Genomic DNA, 20,154 nt, shown 5'->3' with positions numbered 1-20,154 from the left:
AAAAGCAAAACACAGAACAGAATGGCGGGGCTCCCAGCCCGTGACACAAGCCCTTCACTTACCCAAACTAAGGCTCCAACACGCTCACGCACTTCTCCCCGTGCCTCTCGCGCACGCTCCCCACAGCACCAGCCACTCGGCCATCTCTCTTCCCCAGCAAGGCTCTCCGGCCATCACAGCAAGCGGAATCAGAGAAATCAAATTCCTCAGCGCGCAAGGAACCTCTGCAGGTCATCTCCTTCAAACCAACCTCCTCGAGCACGCCTCTCTTCGGCGTTCACCTTGGCAGGAAACCACCTGCCCACCAAGCCGCTCTATCACTCTACCGCTCCCCCTCCTCAACCGCGTAGCGGGCAGAAAACATGACAAAAGGCGCCCGAGTCAACATAAGAACAGGGGAGATCACTCACCTACCATCAGGTGACTCGACTCAGGGAAGTTCACTGAATTTATTGAAAAATCGATGTCACAGTAGCATCATGAGAAATAAACCCCAGTCTTAACACACCTTCCCCCCAACCCCTCCCTTCTCCCACGCTCAACTCCACTCACAAATTCTCCACCTCCTCCCCACCAAGCCACCCAGGGGGACCAGGAACAGGGTTGCGGTCAGGTCATCACACGCTGCCTCCGACGCTCCTTCCTCCTCACACTCTTTCCCTGCTCCAGCGTGGAATCCCACACACGGGAGACACTCCTGCACAAAATTCTCCATTGTGGCTCCCTCCCACAGGCTGCAGTTCTTCACAAACTGCTCCTGCTAGGGTCCATTCCACGACGTGCACTCCTTCAGCAACCGACTGCTCCAGTCTAAGGCGCTCACGGGGTCCCACGTCCTGCCAGAAGCCCACGCCAGCGCAGCCTTCCCACAGGGTCACAGCCTCTTTCAGGACCATCCACCTGCTCCAGCACGGAGTCCTCCACGGGCTGCAGGCGGATATCTGCTCCAACGCAGGCCTCAGTGGGAGCCCAGGGGACAAACGGCTTCACCAAGCTCTACCCTATGGGCTGCAGGGGAATCTCTGCTCCGGCACCTGGAGCAACTCCTCACCCTCCTTCTTCGCTGACCTTGATGGCCGTGGAGTTTTTTCTCTCACGGATTATCATCACGCCTCTCTTCCACTTACAATTGTGCAGGTACTGCTTTCCCCCTCTTAAATAGGTTATCAAAGAGGTGATACCAACATTGCTCATTAGCTCTCGTTTGCCTACAAGCAGGTCCATCTCGGAGTCAGCTGACACCCTTTCACAGAAACATACAATCATAAAGGTTGGAAAAGACCCATCAGGTCCAACCGTTAAACTAGCACTGCCAGGTCCACCACCACTAACGCTGCCCCTCTGCCTCTCGCCATATTCACGGGCTCTCAGAGAACCTCACCTGCCCTTGCGAGGTGAGCCACATCAAGCGCTACAGCCCAGGATGCAAACGTGCCGGCCCGAGAAAAGGGGAGCTCTACAGCGGGGCAAACACAAGCCTACGGCCAGCGTGGCAGGCCTCCCAACAACACAGGCCTCACGAGCTCGCAACCAGGGCTGCCGGCAAAATGTCCTGCTCTCGCAAGCAGGCCTCCTCTGCCTGCTTGCACTCGCACCCACGGGGACGGCACCGAGGGGCACAAAAACAAACAGGCGGCCCCCTTTCTGTCAGCCACAACCTTACAAGAAAGACGGGCACCAAGACACCCAGGCAGCACAACCAACGGGAAAGCTCAGGCCTAAACACAGGCTTAGCCACGTGGCAGCAAGGCGGGCAAGGCCCAAAAGCAATGGAAGGGGCAGCACCTCACACTGCCACACCTCCAAAGCACACACCGGCCATCCAGGGCTCCAAGCAAATGCAGACCCCGCTTCACAACGCAACCACAGCTGCAAACCACACCACACGACTGCCATGCGATGACCTCACTGATGGCACCCCACCTCTCCTATGCTCTGGTTGTGTCTTCTACCCGCCCAGACACACACCACCGACGCCAACACTTTGGCCTCTAATACTCGCACTTAAAAGCTGCCGCCAGGGCCAAGTGGACACGCCGTCACGAGGAGGACGTGAAATTGCAGAATTGCGGGAAGGAAAACACGCCCCACCTCATTACTTGCGAGGCTGTGGCATGCAAGAGCTGCTCACCGAACAATGCTGTCATGCGCAAAGGCTGTCACGCCCCTTGGGGGCCAGCATAAAAGCCGGCCCAGCGCCTCTCTCCCTCACACACTTCTCCTGACGCCTTCTCCTACGCGGTCAACAAGGTGAGCGCGAACCCCCTTCTCCTCCGTCTCCTGCCCCACCCGGCCCAGCTCTTACAGCACGCTCGGCCACCAGCCTCACCGCTCCTGACGCCTCCCCACCGCCACCCACGCTCCCCACAGCCCCACACCACGCCTCCCCACTCCCTCGCCCTCCTCACACACCCCCGCTCTCTCAACACCCTCTCTTCCAGGACCCCTCCGCACCACAGACATGGCCTGCTACAACCTCTGCAGCCCCTGCGGACCCACCCCGCTGGCTAACAGCTGCAACGAGCCCTGCGTCAGGCAGTGCGAGGACTCCCGCGTCGTCATCCAGCCTTCCACCGTGGTGGTCACCCTGCCGGGACCCATCCTCAGCTCCTTCCCCCAGAGCACCGCCGTCGGATCCTCCTCATCGGCTGCCGTGGGCAACATCCTCAGCTCCCAGGGAGTGCCCGTCTCCTCCGGTGCCTTCGGCTACGGCTACGGCTTCGGAGGCCTGGGCTGCTTCGGCGGCAGAAGAGGCTGCTCCCCCTGCTAAGGGCCCTCGCCACCCTCCCTAACACCAACCACCCAAAGCCTGGAAGCCAAGCCATGCACTGAGGACGCGCCCCCAGGCCCTCCCTGGCACATCGACCTGCCATCCACAGCTCCTCCTCTCAAGGCACCAAGCACGCAAGCAGGCAAAGGGGCCAACCCCGGCCGGCTGCAAACGTGGCCCGTCTGCCCCTTCCTCTTCTCCAACTTCCTTCTTTGCATCGCCCCTTCTGCTCTCTCCACTGTTCTCCACTGCAACCAGCTTCTCGCAAGCCAAAGACCACCAGGGACCTCCGGTGTGCAACTCCCACCCCGGGGCAGCAAGACCTCCGTGCTCTGGCTAAAGCTCCCGCACGCAAGGGACCTCAGCTGACGGTCGCCCTACCTGCATCTCAGACCCCCTCCCTTCCATTTGCCTCTTTGCCCTTTTCACTGATTGTTTGGCCTCAATAAACAACTCCTGCATCACAGCCCCAGACGCCTCCGCTTCTCTTCTTCTCCCAAGGCTCTTCCAGTCTCACCCAGCACAAAACCACGGGCTCACGATACCATTGGGGAGGTTGGAAAAGGGCCACAATACTTCTCTTTACGAATTAGGTCTCCAGCAAAAGCAAAACACAGAACAGAATGGCGGGGCTCCCAGCCCGTGACACAAGCCCTTCACTTACCCAAACTAAGGCTCCAACACGCTCACGCACTTCTCCCCGTGCCTCTCGCGCACGCTCCCCACAGCACCAGCCACTCGGCCATCTCTCTTCCCCAGCAAGGCTCTCCGGCCATCACAGCAAGCGGAATCAGAGAAATCAAATTCCTCAGCGCGCAAGGAACCTCTGCAGGTCATCTCCTTCAAACCAACCTCCTCGAGCACGCCTCTCTTCGGCGTTCACCTTGGCAGGAAACCACCTGCCCACCAAGCCGCTCTATCACTCTACCGCTCCCCCTCCTCAACCGCGTAGCGGGCAGAAAACATGACAAAAGGCGCCCGAGTCAACATAAGAACAGGGGAGATCACTCACCTACCATCAGGTGACTCGACTCAGGGAAGTTCACTGAATTTATTGAAAAATCGATGTCACAGTAGCATCATGAGAAATAAACCCCAGTCTTAACACACCTTCCCCCCAACCCCTCCCTTCTCCCACGCTCAACTCCACTCACAAATTCTCCACCTCCTCCCCACCAAGCCACCCAGGGGGACCAGGAACAGGGTTGCGGTCAGGTCATCACACGCTGCCTCCGACGCTCCTTCCTCCTCACACTCTTTCCCTGCTCCAGCGTGGAATCCCCCACACGGGAGACACTCCTGCACAAAATTCTCCATTGTGGCTCCCTCCCACAGGCTGCAGTTCTTCACAAACTGCTCCTGCTAGGGTCCATTCCACGACGTGCACTCCTTCAGCAACCGACTGCTCCAGTCTAAGGCGCTCACGGGGTCCCACGTCCTGCCAGAAGCCCACGCCAGCGCAGCCTTCCCACAGGGTCACAGCCTCTTTCAGGACCATCCACCTGCTCCAGCACGGAGTCCTCCACGGGCTGCAGGCGGATATCTGCTCCAACGCAGGCCTCAGTGGGAGCCCAGGGGACAAACGGCTTCACCAAGCTCTACCCTATGGGCTGCAGGGGAATCTCTGCTCCGGCACCTGGAGCAACTCCTCACCCTCCTTCTTCGCTGACCTTGATGGCCGTGGAGTTTTTTCTCTCACATATTATCATCACGCCTCTCTTCCACTTACAATTGTGCAGGTACTGCTTTCCCCCTCTTAAATAGGTTATCAAAGAGGTGATACCAACATTGCTCATTAGCTCTCGTTTGCCTACAAGCAGGTCCATCTCGGAGTCAGCTGACACCCTTTCACAGAAACATACAATCATAAAGGTTGGAAAAGACCCATCAGGTCCAACCGTTAAACTAGCACTGCCAGGTCCACCACCACTAACGCTGCCCCTCTGCCTCTCGCCATATTCACGGGCTCTCAGAGAACCTCACCTGCCCTTGCGAGGTGAGCCACATCAAGCGCTACAGCCCAGGATGCAAACGTGCCGGCCCGAGAAAAGGGGAGCTCTACAGCGGGGCAAACACAAGCCTACGGCCAGCGTGGCAGGACTCCCAACAACACAGGCCTCACGAGCTCGCAACCAGGGCTGCCGGCAAAATGTCCTGCTCTCGCAAGCAGGCCTCCTCTGCCTGCTTGCACTCGCACCCACGGGGACGGCACCGAGGGGCACAAAAACAAACAGGCGGCCCCCTTTCTGTCAGCCACAACCTTACAAGAAAGACGGGCACCAAGACACCCAGGCAGCACAACCAACGGGAAAGCTCAGGCCTAAACACAGGCTTAGCCACGTGGCAGCAAGGCGGGCAAGGCCCAAAAGCAATGGAAGGGGCAGCACCTCACACTGCCACACCTCCAAAGCACACACCGGCCATCCAGGGCTCCAAGCAAATGCAGACCCCGCTTCACAACGCAACCACAGCTGCAAACCACACCACACGACTGCCATGCGATGACCTCACTGATGGCACCCCACCTCTCCTATGCTCTGGTTGTGTCTTCTACCCGCCCAGACACACACCACCGACGCCAACACTTTGGCCTCTAATACTCGCACTTAAAAGCTGCCGCCAGGGCCAAGTGGACACGCCGTCACGAGGAGGACGTGAAATTGCAGAATTGCGGGAAGGAAAACACGCCCCACCTCATTACTTGCGAGGCTGTGGCATGCAAGAGCTGCTCGCCAAACAATGCTGTCATGCGCAAAGGCTGTCACGCCCCTTGGGGGCCAGCATAAAAGCCGGCCCAGCGCCTCTCTCCCTCACACACTTCTCCTGACGCCTTCTCCTACGCGGTCAACAAGGTGAGCGCGAACCCCCTTCTCCTCCGTCTCCTGCCCCACCCGGCCCAGCTCTTACAGCACGCTCGGCCACCAGCCTCACCGCTCCTGACGCCTCCCCACCGCCACCCACGCTCCCCACAGCCCCACACCACGCCTCCCCACTCCCTCGCCCTCCTCACACACCCCCGCTCTCTCAACACCCTCTCTTCCAGGACCCCTCCGCACCACAGACATGGCCTGCTACAACCTCTGCAGCCCCTGCGGACCCACCCCGCTGGCTAACAGCTGCAACGAGCCCTGCGTCAGGCAGTGCGAGGACTCCCGCGTCGTCATCCAGCCTTCCACCGTGGTGGTCACCCTGCCGGGACCCATCCTCAGCTCCTTCCCCCAGAGCACCGCCGTCGGATCCTCCTCATCGGCTGCCGTGGGCAACATCCTCAGCTCCCAGGGAGTGCCCGTCTCCTCCGGTGCCTTCGGCTACGGCTACGGCTTCGGAGGCCTGGGCTGCTTCGGCGGCAGAAGAGGCTGCTCCCCCTGCTAAGGGCCCTCGCCACCCTCCCTAACACCAACCACCCAAAGCCTGGAAGCCAAGCCATGCACTGAGGACGCGCCCCCAGGCCCTCCCTGGCACATCGACCTGCCATCCACAGCTCCTCCTCTCAAGGCACCAAGCACGCGAGCAGGCAAAGGGGCCAACCCCGGCCGGCTGCAAACGTGGCCCGTCTGCCCCTTCCTCTTCTCCAACTTCCTTCTTTGCATCGCCCCTTCTGCTCTCTCCACTGTTCTCCACTGCAACCAGCTTCTCGCAAGCCAAAGACCACCAGGGACCTCCGGTGTGCAACTCCCACCCCGGGGCAGCAAGACCTCCGTGCTCTGGCTAAAGCTCCCGCACGCAAGGGACCTCAGCTGACGGTCGCCCTACCTGCATCTCAGACCCCCTCCCTTCCATTTGCCTCTTTGCCCTTTTCACTGATTGTTTGGCCTCAATAAACAACTCCTGCATCACAGCCCCAGACGCCTCCGCTTCTCTTCTTCTCCCAAGGCTCTTCCAGTCTCACCCAGCACAAAACCACGGGCTCACGATACCATTGGGGAGGTTGGAAAAGGGCCACAATACTTCTCTTTACGAATTAGGTCTCCAGCAAAAGCAAAACACAGAACAGAATGGCGGGGCTCCCAGCCCGTGACACAAGCCCTTCACTTACCCAAACTAAGGCTCCAACACGCTCACGCACTTCTCCCCGTGCCTCTCGCGCACGCTCCCCACAGCACCAGCCACTCGGCCATCTCTCTTCCCCAGCAAGGCTCTCCGGCCATCACAGCAAGCGGAATCAGAGAAATCAAATTCCTCAGCGCGCAAGGAACCTCTGCAGGTCATCTCCTTCAAACCAACCTCCTCGAGCACGCCTCTCTTCGGCGTTCACCTTGGCAGGAAACCACCTGCCCACCAAGCCGCTCTATCACTCTACCGCTCCCCCTCCTCAACCGCGTAGCGGGCAGAAAACATGACAAAAGGCGCCCGAGTCAACATAAGAACAGGGGAGATCACTCACCTACCATCAGGTGACTCGACTCAGGGAAGTTCACTGAATTTATTGAAAAATCGATGTCACAGTAGCATCATGAGAAATAAACCCCAGTCTTAACACACCTTCCCCCCAACCCCTCCCTTCTCCCACGCTCAACTCCACTCACAAATTCTCCACCTCCTCCCCACCAAGCCACCCAGGGGGACCAGGAACAGGGTTGCGGTCAGGTCATCACACACTGCCTCCGACGCTCCTTCCTCCTCACACTCTTTCCCTGCTCCAGCGTGGAATCCCACACACGGGAGACACTCCTGCACAAAATTCTCCATTGTGGCTCCCTCCCACAGGCTGCAGTTCTTCACAAACTGCTCCTGCTAGGGTCCATTCCACGACGTGCACTCCTTCAGCAACCGACTGCTCCAGTCTAAGGCGCTCACGGGGTCCCACGTCCTGCCAGAAGCCCACGCCAGCGCAGCCTTCCCACAGGGTCACAGCCTCTTTCAGGACCATCCACCTGCTCCAGCACGGAGTCCTCCACGGGCTGCAGGCGGATATCTGCTCCAACGCAGGCCTCAGTGGGAGCCCAGGGGACAAACGGCTTCACCAAGCTCTACCCTATGGGCTGCAGGGGAATCTCTGCTCCGGCACCTGGAGCAACTCCTCACCCTCCTTCTTCGCTGACCTTGATGGCCGTGGAGTTTTTTCTCTCACGGATTATCATCACGCCTCTCTTCCACTTACAATTGTGCAGGTACTGCTTTCCCCCTCTTAAATAGGTTATCAAAGAGGTGATACCAACATTGCTCATTAGCTCTCGTTTGCCTACAAGCAGGTCCATCTCGGAGTCAGCTGACACCCTTTCACAGAAACATACAATCATAAAGGTTGGAAAAGACCCATCAGGTCCAACCGTTAAACTAGCACTGCCAGGTCCACCACCACTAACGCTGCCCCTCTGCCTCTCGCCATATTCACGGGCTCTCAGAGAACCTCACCTGCCCTTGCGAGGTGAGCCACATCAAGCGCTACAGCCCAGGATGCAAACGTGCCGGCCCGAGAAAAGGGGAGCTCTACAGCGGGGCAAACACAAGCCTACGGCCAGCGTGGCAGGACTCCCAACAACACAGGCCTCACGAGCTCGCAACCAGGGCTGCCGGCAAAATGTCCTGCTCTCGCAAGCAGGCCTCCTCTGCCTGCTTGCACTCGCACCCACGGGGACGGCACCGAGGGGCACAAAAACAAACAGGCGGCCCCCTTTCTATCAGCCACAACCTTACAAGAAAGACGGGCACCAAGACACCCAGGCAGCACAACCAACGGGAAAGCTCAGGCCTAAACACAGGCTTAGCCACGTGGCAGCAAGGCGGGCAAGGCCCAAAAGCAATGGAAGGGGCAGCACCTCACACTGCCACACCTCCAAAGCACACACCGGCCATCCAGGGCTCCAAGCAAATGCAGACCCCGCTTCACAACGCAACCACAGCTGCAAACCACACCACACGACTGCCATGCGATGACCTCACTGATGGCACCCCACCTCTCCTATGCTCTGGTTGTGTCTTCTACCCGCCCAGACACACACCACCGACGCCAACACTTTGGCCTCTACTACTCGCACTTAAAAGCTGCCGCCAGGGCCAAGTGGACACGCCGTCACGAGGAGGACGTGAAATTGCAGAATTGCGGGAAGGAAAACACGCCCCACCTCATTACTTGCGAGGCTGTGGCATGCAAGAGCTGCTCGCCGAACAATGCTGTCATGCGCAAAGGCTGTCACGCCCCTTGGGGGCCAGCATAAAAGCCGGCCCAGCGCCTCTCTCCCTCACACACTTCTCCTGACGCCTTCTCCTACGCGGTCAACAAGGTGAGCGCGAACCCCCTTCTCCTCCGTCTCCTGCCCCACCCGGCCCAGCTCTTACAGCACGCTCGGCCACCAGCCTCACCGCTCCTGACGCCTCCCCACCGCCACCCACGCTCCCCACAGCCCCACACCACGCCTCCCCACTCCCTCGCCCTCCTCACACACCCCCGCTCTCTCAACACCCTCTCTTCCAGGACCCCTCCGCACCACAGACATGGCCTGCTACAACCTCTGCAGCCCCTGCGGACCCACCCCGCTGGCTAACAGCTGCAACGAGCCCTGCGTCAGGCAGTGCGAGGACTCCCGCGTCGTCATCCAGCCACCCGCCGTGCTTGTCACCCTGCCGGGACCCATCCTCAGCTCCTTCCCCCAGAGCACCGCCGTCGGATCCTCCTCATCGGCTGCCGTGGGCAACATCCTCAGCTCCCAGGGAGTGCCCGTCTCCTCCGGTGCCTTCGGCTACGGCTTCGGAGGCCTGGGCTGCTTCGGCGGCAGAAGAGGCTGCTCCCCCTGCTAAGGGCCCTCGCCACCCTCCCTAACACCAACCACCCAAAGCCTGGAAGCCAAGCCATGCACTGAGGACGCGCCCCCAGGCCCTCCCTGGCACATCGACCTGCCATCCACAGCTCCTCCTCTCAAGGCACCAAGCACGCAAGCAGGCAAAGGGGCCAACCCTGGCCGGCTGCAAACGTGGCCCGTCTGCCCCTTCCTCTTCTCCAACTTCCTTCTTTGCATCGCCCCTTCTGCTCTCTCCACTGTTCTCCACTGCAACCAGCTTCTCGCAAGCCAAAGACCACCAGGGACCTCCGGTGTGCAACTCCCACCCCGGGGCAGCAAGACCTCCGTGCTCTGGCTAAAGCTCCCGCACGCAAGGGACCTCAGCTGACGGTCGCCCTACCTGCATCTCAGACCCCCTCCCTTCCATTTGCCTCTTTGCCCTTTTCACTGATTGTTTGGCCTCAATAAACAACTCCTGCATCACAGCCCCAGACGCCTCCGCTTCTCTTCTTCTCCCAAGGCTCTTCCAGTCTCACCCAGCACAAAACCACGGGCTCACGATACCATTGGGGAGGTTGGAAAAGGGCCACAATACTTCTCTTTACGAATTAGGTCTCCAGCAAAAGCAAAACACAGAACAGAATGGCGGGGCTCCCAGCCCGTGACACAAGCCCTTCACTTACCCAAACTAAGGCTCCAACACGCTCACGCACTTCTCCCCGTGCCTCTCGCGCACGCTCCCCACAGCACCAGCCACTCGGCCATCTCTCTTCCCCAGCAAGGCTCTCCGGCCATCACAGCAAGCGGAATCAGAGAAATCAAATTCCTCAGCGCGCAAGGAACCTCTGCAGGTCATCTCCTTCAAACCAACCTCCTCGAGCACGCCTCTCTTCGGCGTTCACCTTGGCAGGAAACCACCTGCCCACCAAGCCGCTCTATCACTCTACCGCTCCCCCTCCTCAACCGCGTAGCGGGCAGAAAACATGACAAAAGGCGCCCGAGTCAACATAAGAACAGGGGAGATCACTCACCTACCATCAGGTGACTCGACTCAGGGAAGTTCACTGAATTTATTGAAAAATCGATGTCACAGTAGCATCATGAGAAATAAACCCCAGTCTTAACACACCTTCCCCCCAACCCCTCCCTTCTCCCACGCTCAACTCCACTCACAAATTCTCCACCTCCTCCCCACCAAGCCACCCAGGGGGACCAGGAACAGGGTTGCGGTCAGGTCATCACACGCTGCCTCCGACGCTCCTTCCTCCTCACACTCTTTCCCTGCTCCAGCGTGGAATCCCACACACGGGAGACACTCCTGCACAAAATTCTCCATTGTGGCTCCCTCCCACAGGCTGCAGTTCTTCACAAACTGCTCCTGCTAGGGTCCATTCCACGACGTGCACTCCTTCAGCAACCGACTGCTCCAGTCTAAGGCGCTCACGGGGTCCCACGTCCTGCCAGAAGCCCACGCCAGCGCAGCCTTCCCACAGGGTCACAGCCTCTTTCAGGACCATCCACCTGCTCCAGCACGGAGTCCTCCACGGGCTGCAGGCGGATATCTGCTCCAACGCAGGCCTCAGTGGGAGCCCAGGGGACAAACGGCTTCACCAAGCTCTACCCTATGGGCTGCAGGGGAATCTCTGCTCCGGCACCTGGAGCAACTCCTCACCCTCCTTCTTCGCTGACCTTGATGGCCGTGGAGTTTTTTCTCTCACGGATTATCATCACGCCTCTCTTCCACTTACAATTGTGCAGGTACTGCTTTCCCCCTCTTAAATAGGTTATCAAAGAGGTGATACCAACATTGCTCATTAGCTCTCGTTTGCCTACAAGCAGGTCCATCTCGGAGTCAGCTGACACCCTTTCACAGAAACATACAATCATAAAGGTTGGAAAAGACCCATCAGGTCCAACCGTTAAACTAGCACTGCCAGGTCCACCACCACTAACGCTGCCCCTCTGCCTCTCGCCATATTCACGGGCTCTCAGAGAACCTCACCTGCCCTTGCGAGGTGAGCCACATCAAGCGCTACAGCCCAGGATGCAAACGTGCCGGCCCGAGAAAAGGGGAGCTCTACAGCGGGGCAAACACAAGCCTACGGCCAGCGTGGCAGGCCTCCCAACAACACAGGCCTCACGAGCTCGCAACCAGGGCTGCCGGCAAAATGTCCTGCTCTCGCAAGCAGGCCTCCTCTGCCTGCTTGCACTCGCACCCACGGGGACGGCACCGAGGGGCACAAAAACAAACAGGCGGCCCCCTTTCTATCAGCCACAACCTTACAAGAAAGACGGGCACCAAGACACCCAGGCAGCACAACCAACGGGAAAGCTCAGGCCTAAACACAGGCTTAGCCACGTGGCAGCAAGGCGGGCAAGGCCCAAAAGCAATGGAAGGGGCAGCACCTCACACTGCCACACCTCCAAAGCACACACCGGCCATCCAGGGCTCCAAGCAAATGCAGACCCCGCTTCACAACGCAACCACAGCTGCAAACCACACCACACGACTGCCATGCGATGACCTCACTGATGGCACCCCACCTCTCCTATGCTCTGGTTGTGTCTTCTACCCGCCCAGACACACACCACCGACGCCAACACTTTGGCCTCTAATACTCGCACTTAAAAGCTGCCGCCAGGGCCAAGTGGACACGCCGTCACGAGGAGGACGTGAAATTGCAGAATTGCGGGAAGGAAAACACGCCCCACCTCATTACTTGCGAGGCTGTGGCATGCAAGAGCTGCTCGCCGAACAATGCTGTCATGCGCAAAGGCTGTCACGCCCCTTGGGGGCCAGCATAAAAGCCGGCCCAGCGCCTCTCTCCCTCACACACTTCTCCTGACGCCTTCTCCTACGCGGTCAACAAGGTGAGCGCGAACCCCCTTCTCCTCCGTCTCCTGCCCCACCCGGCCCAGCTCTTACAGCACGCTCGGCCACCAGCCTCACCGCTCCTGACGCCTCCCCACCGCCACCCACGCTCCCCACAGCCCCACACCACGCCTCCCCACTCCCTCGCCCTCCTCACACACCCCCGCTCTCTCAACACCCTCTCTTCCAGGACCCCTCCGCACCACAGACATGGCCTGCTACAACCTCTGCAGCCCCTGCGGACCCACCCCGCTGGCTAACAGCTGCAACGAGCCCTGCGTCAGGCAGTGCGAGGACTCCCGCGTCATCATCCAGCCTTCCACCGTGGTGGTCACCCTGCCGGGACCCATCCTCAGCTCCTTCCCCCAGAGCACCGCCGTCGGATCCTCCTCATCGGCTGCCGTGGGCAACATCCTCAGCTCCCAGGGAGTGCCCGTCTCCTCCGGTGCCTTCGGCTACGGCTACGGCTTCGGAGGCCTGGGCTGCTTCGGCGGCAGAAGAGGCTGCTCCCCCTGCTAAGGGCCCTCGCCACCCTCCCTAACACCAACCACCCAAAGCCTGGAAGCCAAGCCATGCACTGAGGACGCGCCCCCAGGCCCTCCCTGGCACATCGACCTGCCATCCACAGCTCCTCCTCTCAAGGCACCAAGCACGCAAGCAGGCAAAGGGGCCAACCCCGGCCGGCTGCAAACGTGGCCCGTCTGCCCCTTCCTCTTCTCCAACTTCCTTCTTTGCATCGCCCCTTCTGCTCTCTCCACTGTTCTCCACTGCAACCAGCTTCTCGCAAGCCAAAGACCACCAGGGACCTCCGGTGTGCAACTCCCACCCCGGGGCAGCAAGACCTCCGTGCTCTGGCTAAAGCTCCCGCACGCAAGGGACCTCAGCTGACGGTCGCCCTACCTGCATCTCAGACCCCCTCCCTTCCATTTGCCTCTTTGCCCTTTTCACTGATTGTTTGGCCTCAATAAACAACTCCTGCATCACAGCCCCAGACGCCTCCGCTTCTCTTCTTCTCCCAAGGCTCTTCCAGTCTCACCCAGCACAAAACCACGGGCTCACGATACCATTGGGGAGGTTGGAAAAGGGCCACAATACTTCTCTTTACGAATTAGGTCTCCAGCAAAAGCAAAACACAGAACAGAATGGCGGGGCTCCCAGCCCGTGACACAAGCCCTTCACTTACCCAAACTAAGGCTCCAACACGCTCACGCACTTCTCCCCGTGCCTCTCGCGCACGCTCCCCACAGCACCAGCCACTCGGCCATCTCTCTTCCCCAGCAAGGCTCTCCGGCCATCACAGCAAGCGGAATCAGAGAAATCAAATTCCTCAGCGCGCAAGGAACCTCTGCAGGTCATCTCCTTCAAACCAACCTCCTCGAGCACGCCTCTCTTCGGCGTTCACCTTGGCAGGAAACCACCTGCCCACCAAGCCGCTCTATCACTCTACCGCTCCCCCTCCTCAACCGCGTAGCGGGCAGAAAACATGACAAAAGGCGCCCGAGTCAACATAAGAACAGGGGAGATCACTCACCTACCATCAGGTGACTCGACTCAGGGAAGTTCACTGAATTTATTGAAAAATCGATGTCACAGTAGCATCATGAGAAATAAACCCCAGTCTTAACACACCTTCCCCCCAACCCCTCCCTTCTCCCACGCTCAACTCCACTCACAAATTCTCCACCTCCTCCCCACCAAGCCACCCAGGGGGACCAGGAACAGGGTTGCGGTCAGGTCATCACACGCTGCCTCCGACGCTCCTTCCTCCTCACACTCTTTCCCTGCTCCAGCGTGGAATCCCACACACGGGAGACACTCCTGCACAAAATTCTCCATTGTGGCTCCCTCCCACAGGCTGCAGTTCTTCACAAACTGCTCCTGCTAGGGTCCATTCCACGACGTGCACTCCTTCAGCAACCGACTGCTCCAGTCTAAGGCGCCCACGGGGTCCCACGTCCTGCCAGAAGCCCACGCCAGCGCAGCCTTCCCACAGGGTCACAGCCTCTTTCAGGACCATCCACCTGCTCCAGCACGGAGTCCTCCACGGGCTGCAGGCGGATATCTGCTCCAACGCAGGCCTCAGTGGGAGCCCAGGGGACAAACGGCTTCACCAAGCTCTACCCTATGGGCTGCAGGGGAATCTCTGCTCCGGCACCTGGAGCAACTCCTCACCCTCCTTCTTCGCTGACCTTGATGGCCGTGGAGTTTTTTCTCTCACATATTATCATCACGCCTCTCTTCCACTTACAATTGTGCAGGTACTGCTTTCCCCCTCTTAAATAGGTTATCAAAGAGGTGATACCAACATTGCTCATTAGCTCTCGTTTGCCTACAAGCAGGTCCATCTCGGAGTCGGCTGACACCCTTTCACAGAAACATACAATCATAAAGGTTGGAAAAGACCCATCAGGTCCAACCGTTAAACTAGCACTGCCAGGTCCACCACCACTAACGCTGCCCCTCTGCCTCTCGCCATATTCACGGGCTCTCAGAGAACCTCACCTGCCCTTGCGAGGTGAGCCACATCAAGCGCTACAGCCCAGGATGCAAACGTGCCGGCCCGAGAAAAGGGGAGCTCTACAGCGGGGCAAACACAAGCCTACGGCCAGCGTGGCAGGCCTCCCAACAACACAGGCCTCACGAGCTCGCAACCAGGGCTGCCGGCAAAATGTCCTGCTCTCGCAAGCAGGCCTCCTCTGCCTGCTTGCACTCGCACCCACGGGGACGGCACCGAGGGGCACAAAAACAAACAGGCGGCCCCCTTTCTGTCAGCCACAACCTTACAAGAAAGACGGGCACCAAGACACCCAGGCAGCACAACCAACGGGAAAGCTCAGGCCTAAACACAGGCTTAGCCACGTGGCAGCAAGGTGGGCAAGGCCCAAAAGCAATGGAAGGGGCAGCACCTCACACTGCCACACCTCCAAAGCACACACCGGCCATCCAGGGCTCCAAGCAAATGCAGACCCCGCTTCACAACGCAACCACAGCTGCAAACCACACCACACGACTGCCATGCGATGACCTCACTGATGGCACCCCACCTCTCCTATGCTCTGGTTGTGTCTTCTACCCGCCCAGACACACACCACCGACGCCAACACTTTGGCCTCTAATACTCGCACTTAAAAGCTGCCGCCAGGGCCAAGTGGACATGCCGTCACGAGGAGGACGTGAAATTGCAGAATTGCAGGAAGGAAAACACGCCCCACCTCATTACTTGCGAGGCTGTGGCATGCAAGAGCTGCTCGCCGAACAATGCTGTCATGCGCAAAGGCTGTCACGCCCCTTGGGGGCCAGCATAAAAGCCGGCCCAGCGCCTCTCTCCCTCACACACTTCTCCTGACGCCTTCTCCTACGCGGTCAACAAGGTGAGCGCGAACCCCCTTCCCCTCCGTCTCCTGCCCCACCCGGCCCAGCTCTTACAGCACGCTCGGCCACCAGCCTCACCGCTCCTGACGCCTCCCCACCGCCACCCACGCTCCCCAAAGCCCCACTCCCCACAGCCCCACACCACGCCTCCCCACTCCCTCGCCCTCCTCACACACCCCCGCTCTCTCAACACCCTCTCTTCCAGGACCCCTCCGCACCACAGACATGGCCTGCTACAACCTCTGCAGCCCCTGCGGACCCACCCCGCTGGCTAACAGCTGCAACGAGCCCTGCGTCAGGCAGTGCGAGGACTCCCGCGTCGTCATCCAGCCTTCCACCGTGGTGGTCACCCTGCCGGGACCCATCCTCAGCTCCTTCCCCCAGAGCACCGCCGTCGGATCCTCCTCATCGGCTGCCGTGGGCAACATCCTCAGCTCCCAGGGAGTGCCCGTCTCCTCCGGTGCCTTCGGCTACGGCTACGGCTTCGGAGGCCTGGGCTGCTTCGGCGGCAGAAGAGGCTGCTCCCCCTGCTAAGGGCCCTCGCCACCCTCCCTAACGCCAACCACCCAAAGCCTGGAAGCCAAGCCATGCACTGAGGACGCGCCCCCAGGCCCTCCCTGGCACATCGACCTGCCATCCACAGCTCCTCCTCTCAAGGCACCAAGCACGCAAGCAGGCAAAGGGGCCAACCCCGGCCGGCTGCAAACGTGGCCCGTCTGCCCCTTCCTCTTCTCCAACTTCCTTCTTTGCATCGCCCCTTCTGCTCTCGCCACTGTTCTCCACTGCAACCAGCTTCTCGCAAGCCAAAGACCACCAGGGACCTCCGGTGTGCAACTCCCACCCCGGGGCAGCAAGACCTCCGTGCTCTGGCTAAAGCTCCCGCACGCAAGGGACCTCAGCTGACGGTCGCCCTACCTGCATCTCAGACCCCCTCCCTTCCATTTGCCTCTTTGCCCTTTTCACTGATTGTTTGGCCTCAATAAACAACTCCTGCATCACAGCCCCAGACGCCTCCGCTTCTCTTCTTCTCCCAAGGCTCTTCCAGTCTCACCCAGCACAAAACCACGGGCTCACGATACCATTGGGGAGGTTGGAAAAGGGCCACAATACTTCTCTTTACGAATTAGGTCTCCAGCAAAAGCAAAACACAGAACAGAATGGCGGGGCTCCCAGCCCGTGACACAAGCCCTTCACTTACCCAAACTAAGGCTCCAACACGCTCACGCACTTCTCCCCGTGCCTCTCGTGCACGCTCCCCACAGCACCAGCCACTCGGCCATCTCTCTTCCCCAGCAAGGCTCTCCGGCCATCACAGCAAGCGGAATCAGAGAAATCAAATTCCTCAGCGCGCAAGGAACCTCTGCAGGTCATCTCCTTCAAACCAACCTCCTCAAGCACGCCTCTCTTCGGCGTTCACCTTGGCAGGAAACCACCTGCCCACCAAGCCGCTCTATCACTCTACCGCTCCCCCTCCTCAACCGCGTAGCGGGCAGAAAACATGACAAAAGGCGCCCGAGTCAACATAAGAACAGGGGAGATCACTCACCTACCATCAGGTGACTCGACTCAGGGAAGTTCACTGAATTTATTGAAAAATCGATGTCACAGTAGCATCATGAGAAATAAACCCCAGTCTTAACACACCTTCCCCCCAACCCCTCCCTTCTCCCACGCTCAACTCCACTCACAAATTCTCCACCTCCTCCCCACCAAGCCACCCAGGGGGACCAGGAACAGGGTTGCGGTCAGGTCATCACACGCTGCCTCCGACGCTCCTTCCTCCTCACACTCTTTCCCTGCTCCAGCGTGGAATCCCACACACGGGAGACACTCCTGCACAAAATTCTCCATCGTGGCTCCCTCCCACAGGCTGCAGTTCTTCACAAACTGCTCCTGCTAGGGTCCATTCCACGACGTGCACTCCTTCAGCAACCGACTGCTCCAGTCTAAGGTGCCCACGGGGTCCCACGTCCTGCCAGAAGCCCACGCCAGCGCAGCCTTCCCACAGGGTCACAGCCTCTTTCAGGACCATCCACCTGCTCCAGCACGGAGTCCTCCACGGGCTGCAGGCGGATATCTGCTCCAACGCAGGCCTCAGTGGGAGCCCAGGGGACAAACGGCTTCACCAAGCTCTACCCTATGGGCTGCAGGGGAATCTCTGCTCCGGCACCTGGAGCAACTCCTCACCCTCCTTCTTCGCTGACCTTGATGGCCGTGGAGTTTTTTCTCTCACATATTATCATCACGCCTCTCTTCCACTTACAATTGTGCAGGTACTGCTTTCCCCCTCTTAAATAGGTTATCAAAGAGGTGATACCAACATTGCTCATTAGCTCTCGTTTGCCTACAAGCAGGTCCATCTCCGAGTCGGCTGACACCCTTTCACAGAAACATACAATCATAAAGGTTGGAAAAGACCCATCAGGTCCAACCGTTAAACTAGCACTGCCAGGTCCACCACCACTAACGCTGCCCCTCTGCCTCTCGCCATATTCACGGGCTCTCAGAGAACCTCACCTGCCCTTGCGAGGTGAGCCACATCAAGCGCTACAGCCCAGGATGCAAACGTGCCGGCCCGAGAAAAGGGGAGCTCTACAGCGGGGCAAACACAAGCCTACGGCCAGCGTGGCAGGCCTCCCAACAACACAGGCCTCACGAGCTCGCAACCAGGGCTGCCGGCAAAATGTCCTGCTCTCGCAAGCAGGCCTCCTCTGCCTGCTTGCACTCGCACCCACGGGGACGGCACCGAGGGGCACAAAAACAAACAGGCGGCCCCCTTTCTGTCAGCCACAACCTTACAAGAAAGACGGGCACCAAGACACCCAGGCAGCACAACCAACGGGAAAGCTCAGGCCTAAACACAGGCTTAGCCACGTGGCAGCAAGGTGGGCAAGGCCCAAAAGCAATGGAAGGGGCAGCACCTCACACTGCCACACCTCCAAAGCACACACCGGCCATCCAGGGCTCCAAGCAAATGCAGACCCCGCTTCACAACGCAACCGCAGCTGCAAACCACACCACACGACTGCCATGCGATGACCTCACTGATGGCACCCCACCTCTCCTATGCTCTGGTTGTGTCTTCTACCCGCCCAGACACACACCACCGACGCCAACACTTTGGCCTCTAATACTCGCACTTAAAAGCTGCCGCCAGGGCCAAGTGGACATGCCGTCACGAGGAGGACGTGAAATTGCAGAATTGCAGGAAGGAAAACACGCCCCACCTCATTACTTGCGAGGCTGTGGCATGCAAGAGCTGCTCGCCGAACAATGCTGTCATGCGCAAAGGCTGTCACGCCCCTTGGGGGCCAGCATAAAAGCCGGCCCAGCGCCTCTCTCCCTCACACACTTCTCCTGACGCCTTCTCCTACGCGGTCAACAAGGTGAGCGCGAACCCCCTTCCCCTCCGTCTCCTGCCCCACCCGGCCCAGCTCTTACAGCACGCTCGGCCACCAGCCTCACCGCTCCTGACGCCTCCCCACCGCCACCCACGCTCCCCACAGCCCCACACCACGCCTCCCCACTCCCTCGCCCTCCTCACACACCCCCGCTCTCTCAACACCCTCTCTTCCAGGACCCCTCCGCACCACAGACATGGCCTGCTACAACCTCTGCAGCCCCTGCGGACCCACCCCGCTGGCTAACAGCTGCAACGAGCCCTGCGTCAGGCAGTGCGAGGACTCCCGCGTCGTCATCCAGCCTTCCACCGTGGTGGTCACCCTGCCGGGACCCATCCTCAGCTCCTTCCCCCAGAGCACCGCCGTCGGATCCTCCTCATCGGCTGCCGTGGGCAACATCCTCAGCTCCCAGGGAGTGCCCGTCTCCTCCGGTGCCTTCGGCTACGGCTACGGCTTCGGAGGCCTGGGCTGCTTCGGCGGCAGAAGAGGCTGCTCCCCCTGCTAAGGGCCCTCGCCACCCTCCCTAACGCCAACCACCCAAAGCCTGGAAGCCAAGCCATGCACTGAGGACGCGCCCCCAGGCCCTCCCTGGCACATCGACCTGCCATCCACAGCTCCTCCTCTCAAGGCACCAAGCACGCAAGCAGGCAAAGGGGCCAACCCCGGCCGGCTGCAAACGTGGCCCGTCTGCCCCTTCCTCTTCTCCAACTTCCTTCTTTGCATCGCCCCTTCTGCTCTCGCCACTGTTCTCCACTGCAACCAGCTTCTCGCAAGCCAAAGACCACCAGGGACCTCCGGTGTGCAACTCCCACCCCGGGGCAGCAAGACCTCCGTGCTCTGGCTAAAGCTCCCGCACGCAAGGGACCTCAGCTGACGGTCGCCCTACCTGCATCTCAGACCCCCTCCCTTCCATTTGCCTCTTTGCCCTTTTCACTGATTGTTTGGCCTCAATAAACAACTCCTGCATCACAGCCCCAGACGCCTCCGCTTCTCTTCTTCTCCCAAGGCTCTTCCAGTCTC

General features: G+C 59.6%; 6 pseudogenes; all 6 read left to right on the top strand.

The window, feature by feature from the left end:
* Positions 1-2,137: 2,137 nt before the first annotated feature.
* LOC129202841 (feather keratin-like) lies at positions 2,138-2,770 on the top strand (annotated as a pseudogene).
* Positions 2,771-5,509: 2,739 nt separating this feature from the next.
* LOC129202839 (feather keratin-like) lies at positions 5,510-6,142 on the top strand (annotated as a pseudogene).
* A 2,739-nt stretch (positions 6,143-8,881) lies between these two features.
* Positions 8,882-9,508, top strand: LOC129203024 (feather keratin-like; annotated as a pseudogene).
* Positions 9,509-12,247: 2,739 nt separating this feature from the next.
* Positions 12,248-12,880, top strand: LOC129202845 (feather keratin-like; annotated as a pseudogene).
* Positions 12,881-15,619: 2,739 nt separating this feature from the next.
* On the top strand, positions 15,620-16,267 carry LOC129202832 (feather keratin-like; annotated as a pseudogene).
* A 2,739-nt stretch (positions 16,268-19,006) lies between these two features.
* Positions 19,007-19,639, top strand: LOC129202822 (feather keratin-like; annotated as a pseudogene).
* Positions 19,640-20,154: the final 515 nt, after the last annotated feature.

The sequence above is a fragment of the Grus americana genome, chromosome 2 (assembly GCF_028858705.1).
Source record: "Grus americana isolate bGruAme1 chromosome 2, bGruAme1.mat, whole genome shotgun sequence".
In the NCBI taxonomy this organism is placed as follows: Eukaryota; Metazoa; Chordata; class Aves; order Gruiformes; family Gruidae; genus Grus; species Grus americana.
This window is presented reverse-complemented; position numbering and strand designations above follow the sequence as displayed.